General features: G+C 47.6%; 1 protein-coding gene across 1 annotated transcript in view; it reads right to left on the bottom strand.

Moving 5' to 3' along the window:
• The window catches only part of LOC147747110 (vitamin D3 hydroxylase-associated protein-like), a 394,497-nt gene that overhangs the window by 245,973 nt on the left and 131,672 nt on the right, over positions 1-16,852 (bottom strand). The window lies entirely within an intron of this gene.

Below are 16,852 nucleotides of genomic sequence, written 5' to 3'. Positions count from 1 at the left end.
TTATTACCTTGACCCGTCTTCCATCATGGACATCTCCAAAAAAGATTTGAAACAGAAAGCATTAAGTCATCTCGAACTGTTAAGACTTGCATCCAATTCCACGAAAACGGCAGTGATCCATGCAAATATGATCCAAGTAGCCTTTGACATTCACCCGTATCTTGAATTACAGCTAACAACTTACGAAAGAATGTTAATTACTAGATTTAGGCTAAACATCTTTTTTAGGATGGTCACGTTTCCATCACAAAATTGTTGGGACCCCATATTGCCCCCCTGTCCCTGTGACGGATTATCAGCGCAGTCAAATCTGCATGTGATCCTGCTTTGTAAATACCATCAAGCCCATAGAAAGATCTGGCTTCTACCAATACTTAAATCATGGGGATTGAGACAGTGTCGACCTGCTCTTCTAAGATTGCAAATGCTAGAAACAGTGAATGTTTGTTACTTTGTCAGCAGTTTCTTAAAGTGTATTATAAAACATAGAAAAAATCTGTAAAAAGACTAGGTCTTATCTATCACAACCGGCACCCTGTATATTTAGAATAATTTCCTTTTTCCCTAATTATGAAATGAATTTTATCTGAATCGTTTTTAAACTTGTGTATTTTTACAATGTATGTTACACTGTACTCTTTTATGGTTTTTTTCCACTGTGAATAAACCGAATAAAGATTTATATATATATATATAGAAGGCGCTATATAAATACAAATACATTTACATTTACATTTTACCTAACCATCCAGCCTGCCTCTGCTAGCTTGTGTATTACATGTCTTGTTTGTGAGTGACAGGGGCTGGGATGAATAGACCTATCTGCATATACAATGATGGGAGGAGTAGCACCTGGGCCTGAATAGGACTGTGTCTGCCTTCCACAATGCTGGCACCACCTCCTATGGTGTGTCAGAGGACCCTTGCCTACCCTGCCAAAGGAAAGAAGGAGTCATGTAAACAAAGTGCTCTAGGACTGCACAGAACTGGTTTGGACTAGGTGCAGGACCCTCTGCCTTCAGAGGACAAAGGATTTTGCAGTATAAATATTGGGGCCCAGACCCCAGGACTTTAGATCACTTCTGGGAACACAAGACAAACCTTTGCAAAGGAGAACCAAGGAAGCTGCATGAGTTTGGACTGTGCTGTTTGCTACGTTGGCCTGCAGTGGTTTCTGTATTGCTAAGGAAAGGAGAAGGATTTTTTAAGGAACTTTCATCATCTTGCAGAATATTTCTCCAAGGGCTTGAATCTGAGCGTGCCTCCTGACCGAAGTCTCAGGGATACCACACTTCACCCCTTCTGTTTGCCTGCATCTGGAACTTGCAATTTTAGCTGTTACAGAAGGAACTTTGCTACACTGACGCCAGCGAGCGACGTCACCAACTGCATCGAAGCCATGAGGGATGCTCCGACTTGCAACATAGACCCGCCGCCGGCCGCCCCAGGACTTTAGATCACGTTTGGGAATACAAGACAAACCTTTGCCAAAGAGAAGAACCAAGGAAGCTGCAGTAGTGTGAACCACCCCTCTGCCCGTGTGCTGTTTGCTGGTTTGGCCTGCAATGGGTTTTTTTATTGCCAAGGAAAGGAGATGGAACTTTTAAGGAACTTTCATCTTGCAGAATATTTCCCCAAGGGCTTGAATCTGAGCTTGCCTCCTGACCGAAGTCTCAGGGATACCAGACTTCACCCCTTCTGTTTTCCTGCATTTGCAAATTGCTATTCTAACAAATCCAATAATCTAGCAGAAGAAGAGATAACATCAACATCAGACGACAACGATCCCAAGAAAATAGCCTGTAAAGATAACTGAATAGAGCAGGAAAATATTTGCATGCATAACTTCCAAACTTCTTTCCAAAATGATAAAACTGGGGGACATTCGTATAATAGGTGCTTAAGGGACCCAGTGTCTCTAGAACATGACCAACAGAGGGAAGAGGATGTTGGGGAAAACTTATGAACACTGACAGGGGTGAGAAGGACTCTATGATAAATGAAAAATAAAGATTGGGTAATGCGAGCAGCAGGAAATACTTTAAACAATTTGGACCATATACAATCCCACAAAAGAACAGAGAAAGAAATATCAAGGTCAGTTTCCCATGCAATCTCAACAGGTTTTTTAGGGCGATCTGTATTAGTGGACATTAACATTGTATAAACAATATGTATTTATTCTAAACACATCCGTCTAGTCGCTTTATGAGGCTAGAGGCAAAAGTACATTCAGTAAACTCAATAACACACAGTAAATTAGCACAATATACGTTGAGCCCTAGGGGCGTACCAAACAATATATTGAGAAAGTGGTATAAGAACCACAACTTGCATAAATACAAGGTCTAGAGCATGAAGAACCGTTGGAGCCACCAGGAACCACCCAAGGTAGTGACACAGGGGATCCACGGGGGACACATGCAGTGTCTAAACACAGCCACGATTCACCATTAACTTCTATGGTGAAAGTCACGGTTGGAAATTTAAAGATAAAGGACACTTAGAGGAGGACTTTCCGCAAACCCCTTTAGACTTAAGGGGTTCTAGAGCCAACCACCTTGGGAGCATCGGAGTACTCGAGTTACCTCACCCAGGGAAGCCGGGTGCATAGGTGTCTTTTGGTGTCGGGTTTCGTCGTCGTTTTCAATGGCGATCTGCTGCAAAGTGCTGCTGCCGAAGAAGTAGAAAGTGTCCGGGGTGATACAAGCCTGGATCGAAGATCAGAAAAAAACAGAAAGCAGAGGAGACAGAGTCTGGGTCACTAGCCAGTGACCAGGGGCACGATAGTCGAATGCCCACAGGTGTCGGGTGATTTCAGGTGAAGAAAGTGAAGCTTGACTCTTCAGCCACAAGGACCAGGAGGCGTTGAGGATGACCAGGAGCTGGATTCCAACTGTGCCACTAAGGGTGTTGAGTGCTGCAGTGTTGGTTTCCAGATGGGACCCAACAAGCCTTGGCAACAGCAACCCACACAGGAATCAAATAAATGCTTTGGTGTGGACCAGCAAAGTTTGAGGGACTCACCACTTGGTAGAGAGTCAGGGCAAGTCTGGAGCAACCAGGAAAGCCCAAGGAAAATCAGAATGGCCTTCGTGGGGACCCACCAGTCGACAGACCAGTGATCGCAAAGGAGCCTCAAGCAGAAATGCAAGAAGAAGGCTCACGGAACACTTGTGGAGTGTAGGTCCACAATCTTTGGTGCAGATGGTGTGCGAGGCTTGGGCTATAATTAACCCAAAGCACAAATTGAGGAAAGCTTGGGAAGTTAATGCACTTAGCAAATGTGCACGTGTCCAGGGGTTCCGGTTCCATGTCACTCCTGAGGGCTGCAGGTCTCAGCTTTGCTGGGGACTCGGGTCGGCCTTTGAGAAGTCTAGAAATCCTCTTCCTGGGCTGCAAATACTTCAGAGTACGGCAGGAGCTTTAAAAATGCAGACTGGCAAATGCTTCATTGATGCCTGCTTGAGCAGGGGAGTCACTCCTTGACCCCAAGGGAGATTCTTCCATTCTCTAGTCTTTAGTAGAGCATCGAAGTTCCAGGATTCAGTTTCAGATTTTCGTCCAGGTGTAATCTAAAGTCCTGTTGTCGGGGGTGCCTTGCTTATACAAAGAAAAGGGGTTGGACATACTCTGGGGACCCACCTATGGGAGGGTCTGGAAATAGGGGTGGCTACACTCATTTCCTTTGTCCAGTTTCATGCCAGAGCAGGGGATGGTAGGCCCTGCAACCGGTTTGAACTGAACAATGTACAGGGACACCAAATGTGCCCCCAGTGCAGACTTCAAAGCACTCTCAGAGTGCACCCACCCAGCCCCAATACACTAAAGCCTGTCTGGGAAGTCGTTACACCTCCTTGTGACAGGAAACCTATTGTCCAGGCCTCCCCTGCCGGACTTTCGGTCAGCAGCAGAAAGCCAGACTCGTGTCTGTGGCAGCAGCATCCATTTTGTGATACCAGGGCTGTTTTAAACTATTACCGGTCAGACCAGTGTGTACATGTCTCTCCCTTTAGAAGGGTGGAATTCTACCCCCGGCGCCAAGACTGGCGGGGGGTAGGATTCCTAAGTATCAAACACGACAGGTTTCCATGCAGCCATTCCAAATTTAGCATTTAAGGCGAGGTTATAATGCACTTAAGAGAATGTGGTCTGGCTGCATCATAGAATAGCCCCAGAGAAGAGGCTCCGAAAGCTGCAGAGGGGCCCAGCTCATGCATGGACACCCTCCCACACACAAGCAAGCACTCTGCCTTCAGGATTGATAAGGCCTGCCATAGGAGTAACTGATAGTCTTATATGTGTCAGTGCTTAAAGGTAGATATAGGTAACCTATATCTTAGTATGGGGAGTATGCATCACCTTACCCAGGCGCAGTAGCAGTCCTGTGGTGTCATTTTGGAAGGCTTCCCAGGGGTGATATAATACATGCTTCATCCCCTAGTAGGCCTCTGGGGTACCTATGCCCTTAGAACCTAGTGTACCATACACCAGGGACTCACAAGGGTAACTCAGTAACCAAACTGGAGTGTACCTAAAGTACAGGCAATCGTTTTAGAGAGGAAGCAGCTAGGCTGGGGTTCTGGAAAGCAGGGCCCCAGCCAGACTAAAGTCGAAAAACAGTGAAACACCAGCAACAAGTGGGGGTAACCATAGTAAGCCAATCCTACGCTCCTACAAAAGACACCTACCTCTGCCAACTAGAGACCCCCAGTTCTAACAAGATCCAATCAATGAAGACCATGGAAAAAGAAATGTATTAGAACTTACACACTTTTGAGCAAAGATAAGCTCTAAAAATGTTTTGAAACTACTTCAAAACCTGTGAAACAGAAGGTCCTAACTACAAATTTAATCAAGTCTTTGACAGGAAGAGGGTGGTCTGATCAGAATTCCCAAGGCACAGCCCTTGGTAGTGGTAGGGGTGAGGGTCAAATTACAGATTCACTTTTGCATGGCTTTGCAGCATCCATAATTTAAAGGCCACCAAACTTCAGACAGTGCTGGTTTACATTTTATCTTATATATAACATACACATTTTTTTTGTTGGTTTCTACCAGATGATCATTTCCAATTATTATATGTCCCCTCATGTAAGGCATACTACCCATTATATGAGTTACAACTTCTTAACAAAACTATTAATTTACGCATTCCCATCTGTGCCATAAATTTATTGAACACAATTGACAACTAGGTGGCAGTCGTGCGTCAACTGAGCTCATTCTTTCATTACATTTTCTGACAGGGTCAAAAGTATGACTACTGTATAAGTTTGAGCATAGACCAGTCACGGCCCGTCCACTGCAAAAGTTGTTGGTGGGCAGGGAAGGGAGCAGGGGGTGGGAGAGGGGGAACTCAGGGGGCCACAAAATAAAAATAAAAAAGAAACTTACCTGATCGCCTCCGCAGTTCGCTCCAGCTCTCTCTTCCTGATTGTGGGACAGGCTCCCAGACAGCACTGCGGCTGAGCGCTACAACCTTGTGCTCCCAGGCAGCCTGGGAGCCTGTGACTGCTTTCTCCAGCGCAGCAATGCAGCTGGGGCTGGGGAAAGCTTACTTGTGCATGAGTGTTTGGCTGCCCTGAAACGGCCAGAAATCACCCCATGTGCAGTGCACTGCCCCAACACAGTGTTAACCCCTTGACTCACCCTAAAGACTCGTCAGAGGTCTGGGGCGGGTCCAGGGGTATTTAAAAAAATTACAATGAAGAGGGTTAGTAACCTGCTTTATTATCGTTTTATTTGCAGCTGGTGTAGAATGTAAGATGTGAAATACATACAAACACGTCCCCACAGAATTTCTTTAGGTAAGGTGGACCGTACCTGTCGGCGCTAAACACAGTTGGCGTTAAGATGGACTTCCCTACAGAGATGAGCTGTATGAAGGACAGCAGCCTGCAGGACACTTGGAGCCCACATGGCTGTTTCACTTTAGTTTTCAGAAAGAGGCTGAGCTGAGTGGGCGGAGCATGTGATATAACAGTATCAGACTCTGTAAGATGGCTGAGAAATTAATGTGGTTGATCACATTACGTGTAGCGATCCACTCCGGGGCTGTGTCACCCAGCTGTGGCAGGAGCGTTGACTGTGGTACTCTGGCGTTTTAATTAATTCCGAAAACCCATATCCCAGCATCCTGTATAGGGCTTTTTAGACAAAGAGTTCAATGAGAGCGGGAGACCAGAACCTAATGTGAAATGTGCTGCTCCTTGGCAAACATAGTTAACGAAAGATCTGAATCTTGAAATTTAAATTTAATGTTGATCTTGAGCCCCGATGATGTTTGTAGGGACGAAAGGCATTGACTGGGCTGCGTGGACTGCTTCTGATGGAAAGCATTGATTGAATAAAATTTGGATTTGTACTAAGAAACACAAGACTCCCAAGTGTTTATTTGCTGAATGTGGCCTAGAAAGAGTTATGGAATGAACGCTATTCTTTGAATTTTGGTGAGAAAAAGTATTGATGGACTTTTACACACTCTTTTTCTTCTAAAGTTGGACTTTGCATTATCGTGGCCAAGGGGCAGTAGGACCACATAAAGCTGAGTGTTAAAGTGTGCCTTAATAAGGTTTGTTATATTATACCAGTGTGTCCTTGTTCTTAGCCCGCTACTGCCAGTTGCACAGTTTTAGAGGCTGGTGGTACTTTTTTACGGTTGCCTGACCCGCATGTTTGCTCCAAGGTCCTACTCTACTAGCAGCTTAAATAAATAAATCACAGAGGACATCCATAATGCAGGGATGCAATTAGCTTATGGACTCACCTGATTGCCTCACAATGTCCTATACTATCGGTGATGCGGAGGATGGGCCAAAAACGCACTATTCTACTGTCTGATGCATGGCACTTGGCAGGGCTGAAAGAGTTGCGCCTGAAGCCAACCTGGGACGACTCCTGGTGGCCAGCAGATCTGGGTGCTACAGCCAACCCGACGGACCAGGAACAAAAGCTTGGCATTATAATGGACACTCCGCTCACAATGAACTGCCAAAAAAACGCAGTCTCCTCAGCCTGCTTCCACATGCTCTTTCTTCTCTGAAAGACTTTCAGATGGATCCCCACAGATTCCAGAGGGATGGTCACCCAGCAGATTAGACTTCAGCAATGGACTATACGCTGGCATCACCCAGAAACAGCTAAAAAACGACAGAATGTCCAAAATGCCACCGCCAGGCTTGTCCTTGTCAGTCCCCGCCACGGCACATCACACAACACCTTCATACAACTCCACTGGCTGTAATAGAGTTGGCAGTCCAGTAGTTGGGGTGGGCGGAGCTAGGTGGGCAGAGGGGAAGAGGTGGGGTCAAGACAGGAAAGGGCCAGATAGAGTAGGGACGGGGGACCGAGCTAGATGTTTAATAAAGAGCTCGTATATACTCAGTCAGTGTCCGTGTATAATTTAAGTGGGACACGACAGCTGGCGACGAGGGTGGGATCGGACAGACCCCCCCACCCACGAATGCCCCGTCCTGCAGCGTGGAGTGAGCTCCGCTGCAACGTAGCCCCTGCGGCGCCGGTGACGAGCCCCCAGGAGTGGCCTGATCTCCCCTCGCAAGTGGAAGAGGGTCGAGAGGAGACACAGCAACCCAGCGAACGAGCGCTGAAGTGTCCCGAGAGAGCGCTGAGTCAGAGCGCCGAAAACGCAGCAGAAAGGGCGCCAAGTGAAGAGCGCCAGAACGCCGGTCGCGCTGGACGCGCGGAAGAGCCTGCAGTGCGTCGAGACTGACGGGGGGCCGGAAGCCCACTCCGACGCTGCCCAGGTGAGCCTAGAACGCCGCGAAGGCGAGAGGAGGCGAAAGAAGAGCCCCCAAGTACGCGCAGCACCACACAGAAGCCAGCGCTAAATCGGCCGATAACAGCAAAGACCGGCCAAGCAGCGGGCGGTGCGCGAGGCCAGCAACCCTCGCAGGACAGACAGCATTTACCTCAAACCCGCTGTGAGAGTGGAGATCTGACCAGCACAACCGTGAGTTCCCCAACACCGAGTGTGTGTGTGCCCAGAGAGAGAGGAACCTCGTGGACTGCAGAAGGGGGCGGCCATCTTAAGGTCAGGCAGCCCAAAGGACAAACCCTACCTGATTGAAAGGCGGCCATCTTTAAGTCAGGCGAAGGTCGAAAACAAGCACTGGCACCACCAAAATTAATGCACTGTGTCCTGATAACTCAGCACTTACCGCCAGGCAAGTGCTAACAAGTGGAACAAACAAGCATTGGTAGCTGCAACAAACAGTAGTGAACAAACAAGCATTGGTAGCTGCAGCAAACAGTAGTGAGAGGGAACGTCGGTGACCGCGACCAGAGTCAAGTGCAAGCCCGGAAGGACCACTACCAAGATGTCCAACCCTCCCGCGCAAGACGCCCAAAACCCTTCTGCGAAAAAGGAAATCAAAGGCACGCATCTGCGTGCGCCGGAACCCTTGACGATCACCACAGGAAGTAGCATGGGCCTAAAATGGCAGGAATGGCTGGAGGATTTTGAGGACTATATTGAAGGCTCTAGAATTGAGACGGACAAAGACAAAATAATAACCCTTCGCAATCTAGGAGGACGCGAGATCAGCAAAATAGTGCGAGAAATCCCAACCAACGACGGCGACACCTATGCCAAAGTGAAAGATGTATTGAACAACCGCTTCCTGCACAAAAGAAATGTTGACTATGAGCGACACAAGTTCCACCAACAGCGCCAGGACAAGGATGAGCCACTAACCTCCTTCATACACCGACTGCGACGCCAGTCCCAATACTGCGACTTCACAAATTTCTCGCCGGATGCAGCCATCAAGTCCCAAATAATCTCAGGATGCCACTCAGAGTCACTGAGGCGACGACTGCTAAGGAAGCCACAAGAGCTGGCAGAAATTGAAGAGAACTCCCGGATATATGACCAAGCCGAAGAAAATGCGGCGGATATCGAAGTCAAGCCCAGCACTAGCCGCGAACATGCCAACCGTGTCTCCGACCGACGACATGGACGACAGGACTACAGAAGCAACCCGCGTGACAGATCACGCCGATCCAGATTCTCACCCAGACGTCGAACAGACCACCGGCCAAAAGATTCGGAGAGGAGAGATCGACGACCTGAACGCACAAGACGGTGTTTCAGGTGCGGGTATGACTACCCTCACATTGACTCATGCCCTGCTATGGGCCAGCGCTGCCGAAAATGTGGACGATCCAATCATTTTGAGGCTATGTGCAGCGATTACCACAGAGAGAAACGTGGTGGCAATGACCGACGTGCCAGCCAGCAAAGATCCTCGAGAACGGAGACCAAACGGCACCATGTCAGAGCCGTCCAGGATGAACCTGATCGATCCCCTGCATCTTCTCACTCCAGTCACGAATCCAGACGTTCCAGATGGGATCGCCGCTCCCCCTCGAGAGACTCCAGGTCTTCATCATCCAGGCGATCGTCCTACACTACAGAATATATCAACATTGCTGACAACGATCAGCTCAAACGCTACCCACGGCTTGACATCATGGTGGGCAATCATGCAGCAAAATTCGTAATGGACAGTGGTGCATCCCTCAACTACATCTCCGTGGCTGAACACAAGCGAATGGTTCCCAAACCTCATCTGCGCTTTGCACCCGTCCGGGTATACACCTGGATGTCAAGAAAACCACTCCCGTGCCTGGGCAAGTTCGACACCACCCTCACGCACGGCGGCACCACTATCCCAGCAGTCATCCACGTCATCAAAGGACCCGATGCCGACTGCCTACTGAGCCTTCCGACTGCTGAGCGCCTGCGCCTGGTGCATATCCTATTCAACGTGAACGACAGCTCCAACTATGCCGTGAAATTTCCATCACTGTTCCAGGGCCTGGGCAAGCTGAAAGGTCGGCAAGTACATCTGCATGTCAATGAACGAGTCAAACCAGTTGCTCAACATCCGCGGTGAGTGCCTTTTCATCTGCAATCCACAGTGGCCCAAGAGCTGCAAGACCTCCTGGACGCTGACATCATCGAACGCACCGAAGGGCCCACTCCCTGGGTGTCCCCGGTGGTTATTGTACCCAAAAAAGGGACTCCAGACAAGGTCCGTCTCTGTGTAGACATGCGCCTGCCGAACACGGCAATCGAAAGGGAAAGGCACCCCGGCCCACACCTGAGCGACATGATTACGGCACTCAACGGAGCTACAGTATTTTCCAAACTGGACCTCAACAAGGGCTACCACCAGCTCGAGCTGGATGACAGCTCTCGCCCCATCACCACATTTGCCACGCATCTTGGCCTCTTCCGGTACAAACGTCTCAGTTTTGGCGTCTCCTCGGCTGCCGAAATCTTCCAAGAGGCGATACGCCTGATCATCCACCACATCCCAAATTCACTCAACTACAGTGATGACATTCTGGTGTATGGCACAAACCTCCGAGAACACGACATCGCCCTTGACCATGTCTGCCATGCTCTAATGGACGCAAACTTAACTCTTAATAAAGACAAATGCGAGTTCCACCAGTCAACACTGAAATTCTTCGGACACATTTTCTCGGCGAGCGGCATGAAACCCGATCCCGACAAGGTAGCTGTGCTCAATAACACCAAAAGCCCAACCGACGTGAACGATCTGCGCTCCTTTCTCGGAATGGCGAGCTATTGCGCTCGTTACATTCGCGACTACGCCACCATAAGTCACCCACTGAGGCTCCTCACAAAAGCCAACCAGCCTTTCAACTGGACCCCGGAATGCGAGCGCGCCTTCAGAGACATCAAACAGGCAGTGGAATCATCTGACTGCCTTTCCTACTTCAATCCCAGACGGAAAACAGAGATCACCGTAGATGCCAGTCCGGTGGGCTTAGGGGCGATCCTGGCTCAGTATGACGACGATTCAGAACAACGGAGAATCATTGCCTACGCCAGCCGAAGCCTCACCGATCCGGAAAGGAAGTATTCCCAGCCTGAGAAGGAGAGCCTGGCGGTCGTGTGGGCGTGCGAGAACTTCCACATCTTCATCTATGGGAAACACTTCACGCTCATTACCGACCACCAGGCGCTCGTCACGATCTATGGCAATTCGAAGTGCAAGATGCCCCCCAGGATTGAGCGGTGGGGCCTTCGCCTGCAAGAGTACACGTTTAGAATCGTCCACAAACCGGGGAAGGGAGAGAACCCTGCTGATTACATGTCCCGCCACCCCCGGGACTCTGCAGAGACAACTTCTTCCATAGCGGAGGAATACATTCATTTCGTGTCAAGTCATGCTCGCCCACCAGCCATACCAATGCACACCATCAAGGAAGCAACCAACAAGGACACCATTCTACAAATTGTGATGAAACGCATACTGTCCAACAGGTGGAGACATCATCCACAAGACGAAGAAGAGAATCCCGACACTAAGAAAGAACTCCAGGCTTTCCGACACGTCTCTGACGAACTCTCAATAACCGAGGACAGCCTCCTTCTGAGAGACCACCGGATAGTCATCCCAGCCACCCTGAGACAAGGAGTCGTCGACCTAGCGCATGAGGGTCATCGAGGGGTCGTGTCCACCAAGAGAGCACTCAGAGAGCTTCCCAGCTCTAGACCAGATGGTCGAGGACACTCTGAAGGACTGTCACCCCTGTCAACTGACCGGCCCCAACACTCCGCCTGCACCACTTCAGATGACCCCACTACCTGACGGGGTGTGGCAAGAAGTTGCAATGGATTTCTATGGGCCTCTACAGTCAGGGAAATACGTAGTCGTCATCGTGGATGAGTACTCCCGATTCCCGGTAGCTCAGTTTATTCCCTCCACCAGCGCCACCTGTACCCTCAAGGTACTTGAAGAGGTCTTCGCAACCTGGGGTGTCCCCAGAATCATCAAAACAGACAATGGGCCCCCATTCAACGGGCATGAATTCGGCGACTTTGCGAAACAGATGGATTTCCAGCACCGCAGGGTCACCCCGCTCTGGCCGCAAGCCAACGGCACCGTTGAAAGGTTCATGTCTACCATCAAGAAAACCTTCCAACAGGCCACCGCCGAGAAGAAGGATCTGCAAGCGGCACTGAACGAAGTCCTTTGTGCCTACAGAACCACTCCTCACTCCACGACGGGCATATGCCCTGCCACTCTCATGCTTGGGAGGACAATGAGAACCCGGATTCCAACCTGGGAAGGAGCACTGAAGAAACCCCTCTCAGATCATCAGCTCAAAGACATGGCTGCAACAGATCAGTATCACAAGGAGAAGATGAAGGAACATGCTGATCACAAACGGAGGGCACGGTCACCCTCCCTCAAGGAAGGTGACAGGGTTTTCGTCAAACAAGAGCAGCGCCAGAAAACTGACTGTTGTTTCAAGGACGAGCCTCTACCGATCGTGCAGCAAAAGGGCACCATGGTGACCGCTGAATCAGAGAATAGGCGAGTCACCCGCAATGCATCTCACTTTAGGAAATGCCCTCCTGAAAGACATGACTGCACACCTGCAGCTTCTACGCTGGAGAACCACAGTGTCCCAGAGGCTGGCGCACCTGACTCTGCACCCCCCATGGTGCAGGAACAAGTGGTAGAGAACATTGTGTCTACACCGGCTCGACCCCGACGTCAAGTGCAGCCTCCAAAGAGACTGATCGTTGAAATGGATTAAGTTTCACTTTCACTGATATTTTGTTAAGAAAGGGGGAGATGTAATAGGGTTGACAGTCCAGTAGTTGGGGTGGGTGGAGCTAGGTGGGCAGAGGGGAAGAGGTGGGGTCAAGACAGGAAAGGGCCAGATAGAGTAGGGACGGGGGACCGAGCTAGATGTTTAATAAAGAGCTCGTATATACTCAGTCAGTGTCCGTGTATAATTTAAGTGGGACACGACACTGGCTTCAAGTCAACAAGAGAGTTACAAAGCCTACAAAACCCTACACAATGAAGGACCAGCGTACCTGAGCAACCGCCTCACATTCCACATACCCATCAGACAACTTCGATCCTCCCAACTCGTCCTCGCCTCCATCCCCAGGATCTACAAGACAAGAACCGGAGGAAGATCGTTCTCCTACCTCGCAGCCAAGACCTGGAATTGCCCCTGCACCGAGGCAATTACAGTCACTGACTCGTTTCAGGAAGGACCTCAACACCTGGCTCTTTGAATGATCCTCCACCCAGTACGACCAGCAGCCCCCCACCCACAGCGCCTTGAGACTCTCACAGGTGAGTAGCTGCACTTTATATGCCCTTGATTGATTGATTGATTGATGGATGGATTGATTGAAGTGCTGGACTGACAACTTGAAATATATACATGTAATGGTGGAGGTAGTGAAACAAAAGTTATGTAAAGAAAAAACAGCCAGGGGAAGCTTATCTTGTACTTAAGGGAGGGCATTACCAAGTAGTTTGGACGGAGCAAGGTTAAGACAGATTTCCTTATGGCTGCATCCAAAATGAGGTGGCAAGATGGGAAAAAAGTGATGGGTTGGAATGCCAATCCGAGCGATTGGCAGGGGTTGCTTATTGCAAACATTTCTCCCATCACCTTTTGTGTGTTCAATGTAACGCCCGAAGTGGCCAAGGGTATGCCCAGACATGGTTCAGCTGCTCATTTTGCCTCTAGAACAAGCTACACCTGACGGAAGAGCCCCAATAAGGGTGAAACTGGTCTAACTTGATTGTGTTTCAGTTCAAGGTGGACCTGACCTGGAAGTTCAGGCTAGACTGTTCCTATTGGTTGAACCTCATGGTAATTTGCGAAAACTTTGAAAAATGTGCATTTTTCAAAGTTTCTTGTTGTGCACACACATGCCCTTAGGGCATGTGTGTGCACAAAATATGTGCACAGATTGATTTCAGGGGTGCAACAGGCTGTCCAAAGGACACCCATCCACACTTGAAATCGCATTCTCAATTTGCGAATCGCAAATTGCTAATCGCAAATTGAGAATGTCTTCTCATTCATTCCTATAGGCCTCTAGGCCCATAGGAATTAATGGGGAGGTATTCCTTAATTGCGACTCACAATTTGCGAGTTGCAATTAAGGAATATTAAGAAATCACAATTTATTTAGCGATTTCTTGATGCATTGCATTTTGCAATTCCTTAATTGCGATTCCTTATTTTTCGCAATTAAGGAATCGCAAAATGCAATATTGATGCATGTACCTGTTTGAGTGTTAAGGGCTTCAGAGGGAATGCCGACCAAGTTCTATGCTGAGGGGACTAGTTCAGGGAGTGGTTTCTGTCATCTGACAGAGTGACATTATATTTTACTGTTTGGTTCCAAGTTCTTAGTTGGATGGGAGGTAGTGAGCCACCCGGCTGCTACCAAACTTTGTATCGCACTCAACTCCCTGGGCCGCTCTCGGACCAGGGAGTATTTAATAAAGAGTGACGTCAGAGACGTGGCTGACGGCACGAATAGAGCAAATGTGTAGACGTCCCTTATTGCTGCTCTGTCGCCAGGCCTACCCCGTCCCATTCCCTAGAAGATGGTTGCAGCCCGAACACAGGTCCCAGGGACTGCCCGCGGGTGTCACCCTAGGACTCACATGCACCCGCATACTTAGAATATCACAGGCATCTAGACATATATCCATGATGCTTTCCACAACATTGATATTATCAACAATGGTCCTGTCGGGTATGAACAAAATTGCTTCAAATACTGTACGTATCTCAAAACATATTTACGGCATAATAGTATTACTTATTATGACATCTAGATTAAATCATTAAGTGCAAACCAAACAAGAAGAAGGGTCAGAGCATGTTTTAATCAATGAATTATTTTGTCATTCATGTTTTGTCTTTTAGTTTTCAACTGACTCCTTAAGATTTGCATAGAAATTATTTACAAATAAGGCGCATCAATTCGTGAAAGTTGTGACATAAAGTGAAATATTGTGATATCAGTCCTAATCGGGCTCCGAGTGCGGGGCCGCTGATATGTTCTCTTCCGCGTTTGCCTCGAGGACGTTGCCTCGTCACTAGGCAACCACACGTCACACGCAAATCGTGGTGACGACATGGCGTTCACGGTTGTTTGGTCTATCGTTGCTAGGTGACCTGTCTTGGTAGTCATTGCGCAACTACGGTGTTCAATTATAAAACTGAGTCACTATGCAGTATTTATGTTAAAAGCTTATATTCAAATGCGGGGAACTTTTAGTGTGATCGACCACAAATTTCACAAATTGCGGTGATGACATGGCGTTCGTGGTCGTTTGATTTAATGTTACTGATAGAGCAGAACGGATGGTGGCCGTTTCTAGACTCCCTGAGTAACAACGAGAATCTAAACTATGGTGAGTACAGCTATCACAGCGGGCATACTTGCCTAGAATCCCGTATTACAATAACGCACTAGCATTTATTGTCCCGCATTTTTAAACTTCCATTTTTAAACTTCCAGATTGCCGCAAATAATTAACGGAGAATCAGATTGCAGCAAGACTAAGACAGTGAGTCATCTCCTAGACTAACGGAGGCAACTCAAGGGTGAGTTTAGCGCCGTACTTCTAACATTAGCCACAAACCCGCCATAAGCCTAAAAGACTGTATAAGGTATTGATCCACTCGAACTTTAACTTACAGATCGTCGGAAATAATCGACAGATGATTTACATAAAACGAGGAAACGCCTAGGTCAACATGATTGAATCATTATGAGAGGCATATGTCTGTTCTCATTTGGTGAGTTGACAATATCACCTAGGGTTACATCAAAACTTTTAATTAGAGTCCAATTTACTCACCCCTGACAATTTTACCATGTCACACAGATTAAACATCACAGAAGAGGAGACCCTAAGCAGCACTACTCCAAGGTGTCCAACCCATGAGGGGACCCAGGCTGGTGCCAAAATATCCGGTAATTTGTGATTCCCAACCCCACAAAAAAAGTTGTTATTTTTTTAATGTAAACCTTGTGCAAAATCCAAACCTGCCCCCATCCTGAAGAAGACCCGCCAGAGACCCACAACTAAGGCGTCTATAGGGTTGAAACGTCGACAAAATACCATAAGGACCAGTCAACCGAGTCCAGCGTATCATAGCTAACTAATATAGCGTGTTGGATTTGAGGATCATTAAACCAGAGATTGGCTTTCTAACTTCTTTCCCCCTCAATACTCCCCATCCACATGTATATAGGTCACTAATTGTTTTGTCACTCAGTCGCAATATTTCACTTTATGTCACAACTTTCACGAATTGATGCGCCGTATTTGTAAATAATTTCTATGCATATCTTAAGGAGTCAGTTGAAAACTAAAAGACAAAACATGAATGAAAAATAATTCATTGATTAAAACATGCTCTGACCCTTCTTCTTGTTTGGTTTGCACTTAATGATTTAATCTAGATGTCATAATAAGTAATACTATTATGCCGTAAATATGTTTTGAGATACGTACAGTATTTGAAGCAATTTTGTTCATACCCGACAGGACCATTGTTGATATTATCATTGTATTGCCCAGGTTCTGAGGGACACTGGGTTGCCCCATAAGAAGTTTGCTTTCCACAACATGGCGGCTCCTCGGAACCCATAGCATTGCCACCCCTAAATCTGGTAAATTAACATTACTACGCAGCCACTACTTAGAATTACCATTCATACGCATCTTTTACTTTGCAGTTACCATTAGAAAGCATGCTGTACAGGTAAGAGATTTAAAATGATTACTTTTTTTGTCTGTAGAGGAACTTCTTAATAGAAGGAGAATGGAGGGAGCATATTTGGAATAGTGACGAGTTGAAAAGTTACATGTTGGAAAATGTAAAAAAAAGGAAAAGAGAAAAAGTAGCAAGAAGAACGTTGAAGTGGTGACGTTTGAATTTGATATCATTATATAATAAATGTTAAAGAAACAGAAGGAATGAAGTGATTATTTGAGTATGTTTT

This window comes from Lissotriton vulgaris, chromosome 1_1, assembly GCF_964263255.1.
Source record: "Lissotriton vulgaris chromosome 1_1, aLisVul1.2, whole genome shotgun sequence".
NCBI lineage: Eukaryota > Metazoa > Chordata > Amphibia > Caudata > Salamandridae > Lissotriton > Lissotriton vulgaris.
The sequence above is the reverse complement of the archived record's forward strand: the minus strand, read 5'-3'. Positions and strand labels throughout refer to the sequence as shown.